Source organism: Hipposideros armiger, unplaced genomic scaffold (assembly GCF_001890085.2).
Source record: "Hipposideros armiger isolate ML-2016 unplaced genomic scaffold, ASM189008v1 scaffold_210, whole genome shotgun sequence".
Classification (NCBI taxonomy): Eukaryota; Metazoa; Chordata; class Mammalia; order Chiroptera; family Hipposideridae; genus Hipposideros; species Hipposideros armiger.
Genome location: NW_017731560.1, coordinates 371,599 through 374,649, shown reverse-complemented (window position 1 = coordinate 374,649; position 3,051 = coordinate 371,599).

The following is a 3,051-nucleotide window of genomic DNA, read 5'->3' as shown; positions in this document are numbered from 1 at the left end:
GCAACCTTGTTGTTAGGAGCACGTGCTCACCAGCTGAGCCATCCTGCTGCTTGTTGGCAGCTCAAAGGCAGCTCAGCTCGGGCACAGCTCACTGGCCAATGTGGGAATTGAACTGGTGACCCTCTTGCTCAGAGCTCATGCTCTAAACCAACTGAGCCACTTGGTCAGCCCTGTCCTATAAATCTTCAAGGAAAAGTTTAAAGTTCAAAATTTTAGTTGTAGCTAAAGGTATGATGGTCTTCATTAATGGCAGGAGTTATGGATGGAGCAAGAAATTCAACCATGACTGTCCATTAATGTGTCAGTGTCAGTTCTTTCAGCAATTGACATTTGGCAGAGAGCAATGCTTGGAGGGACCAGTTATTTTCAAGCTGAGGAGAGACTGGGTTGGTCTGGAGCTTCAGAGGGGGCAGGCTCTGAGGAGAAGCGATGTAGAAGGACATCATGGTGAGGACTCCAGCAATACAGCCTTTGGTTTTTTCTTTTTCTTCCTGGCAGAAACTGTACGCTAAGAACTGTGCTTATTGCTTCACAAGCATTATCTTATTTTGTACTCAGGACACTCTATGAGGAAAGTCAAATATCATCTCAGTTTACAAATGAGGAAACTGAGACTGTAGGAAGTTAGATAACTAGTACAAGTTCAAAACAAGGTTAGGAGTGGGACTCAGGTCTGTCTGACTCCAGAGGCTTTATCACTGCCATCTTCTGCTGACTCGAGTTGTTCCTGGAGCCTAAGCTTGCTGTGGGGCTCTCCAGCAGACAGGTGGGCACTAAACATCTTGGTATTCCTGATGTAAAGTTGTCCCAAGCATGACTTATCCGTGATGCCCTTCCTGTCTAGTGTCCCTAAACCTCTGCTCCCCCTGAAACTTCTCAGTCCTGCTGGGACTCCTTGGAATTCCTCCCGGCTCACGTGAGCAGGAGTCTGCTCCCTGGTGTATGTGCTGTCTCTACAGACTCACCCCCAAATGAATGGGGGGACCACCTGCCCCAAGCACCTGCCACATACCACCTCTCTGTTTCCCTTAGCTCTGATCTCTGCAGCTCTCCTGCCTTCTGACAACTGTGGGGGAATCTGGCAGTGTGCACATGAGTTTAGCTGGCCCCTGCCCAGGCTGAATTTAACTTGATTATTTCCTTACCCTATTCCTAAACTCCCAGGCCCTCTAGAGACTCAGTCTCAGTCTTGGCTGATATTGGCTGATGCCAAACAGTCTGGTTTTAGCTCATCTGTGGATTTCATTAGTGTGTTGTTTATTTGCATCTTACAAAGTTTTAAATGAATCTATTCCTGGAGACTGAGCCTGGGATTGGTCACTCTGGTTGGTCAGAGTTTGGTGTTAATGAAGCCAAGCATGTGGGCCCAGGCTGCATCAGGCCCAGTGAGCTATGCTGGGCTGCCAGCCACAAAATGAGGCTGAGCCAGACTTCGTTTCAGATTGAGCCTGAACTCTGTCTACAGGCTGATTTTGGGGGCCTGAACTACAGGGTGTCAGTGGGCATGGAACGTCATACTAAAAAAAAATCCAAGGCACTTGCAAAGATACTCACTTAAAAGTTTTTCCCAGGTGTCTGCACCTTCCCTCACCTGCCTGCCATCCTTACCACAGGCTTTAATACAGACCTGGGCTTTCCTGCATTGGAAAAATGGGGTAGTAACAGTGTGTGGAAGAGGGCTAGTCTGGACGCCCCTCCCTCACGTGCATTAGCTTCTGGCCCTGGCTACAGCACCACGGTATCTCCCTGGGGTGGTGGTCTTTGCTGCCAGGCCTCCATCAGGGCACTGGTCGCTGTTCTTCTTCCTTATCCCAGCTGAACTGACCCCAACTGGTCCCTAGGGGAATACAGATGGCTGGGCTGTGATGTGTATGGCTCTTCTGGTTGGAAAGGGTCACATTTGCCTCTTTTCCAAGACAGCACAGAAAACTGGGACCAAAATGTGGGACTGTGTTGTCCTGTGTGTCCAGCTTTCTGCAGTGGTGGAAATGGCTGAGCTGGCACTGAACTGCCTGCCACAAGCTACCCCCTGGGTCCTCTGTGCTAATTTACAAGGCCCTTAAGGGTGAAGCCTGTGGCTAGAAACAGTGGAAAACACACTGGCTGGTACAGGGCTGGGCCTACACTGTTGCCCTTATTAGCCCAGACTTCTCCCTTAACCAATCCAAGAGACCCTGTGCTCTGGGATGTTATATTTATTTTGCAGCCTCTGCAAGTGTGTAGGATATGCTTAAGATATTCTGTTTATGAATTTTCTATTATTATTTTTTCTCTGCCCTCTCCCAGGAGCTGAGTATAAGGGACACAGACAGTAGAAGCTGAGCGCCACTCACCAAGGACTTCTCAGCCTCATCCCTCTGCTCATCTGTGGTGCCAAGCTGCTGCATTACACAATTCAGGCTGGGTGGGTTGTGGCACCTATGCACAACATAATGGGGGCTATGGATTGTATGTTTGTGTCCCCCTGGAATTCATGTTAAAACCCTAGTCCCCAGTGTGATGATAAATGGAGGTGGGGCCTTTGGGAGGTGAGTAGATCATGAAGGAGGAACCCTCAGAATGGGATTAGTGTCCTTATAAGAAGAGACAAGAGGTAGTTTACTTCTTGTCCCTCTCCACCACATGAGGATAGAATGAGAAGGCCTGAACTGCTGGCACCTTGATCTTGGACTTGCCAGCTCCACAACTGTGAGAAATAAATGTTTGTTGGTTAAGTCACACGGTCTGTGGTATTTTTGTTAGAGCAGCCTGAGCTAAAACAATGGGCCTCCTTTACCCAGTGGGTTTTGAAGCTGCCAGATGAACTATACCTGGTTCTGTTTTTTAAACAAGCCCTTCTGGATTTTGGGCTGTTAACTGGAGCCAGAGAGGGGGGTGGCAGCAGAGCACTGGTCTCCATTTATAGATTGTTCACTAACATGCCATTTGGTAAAATGTTTCTCAGAACCTCTTGGTCTGTCACAGAGTCAGCAAAGCCCACAAGTGGGTCATGTTTCCAAGCTCCCTCTCTACCAAGGGTGACTGCAAAGCAAATTGGACTGAAGTCTGATG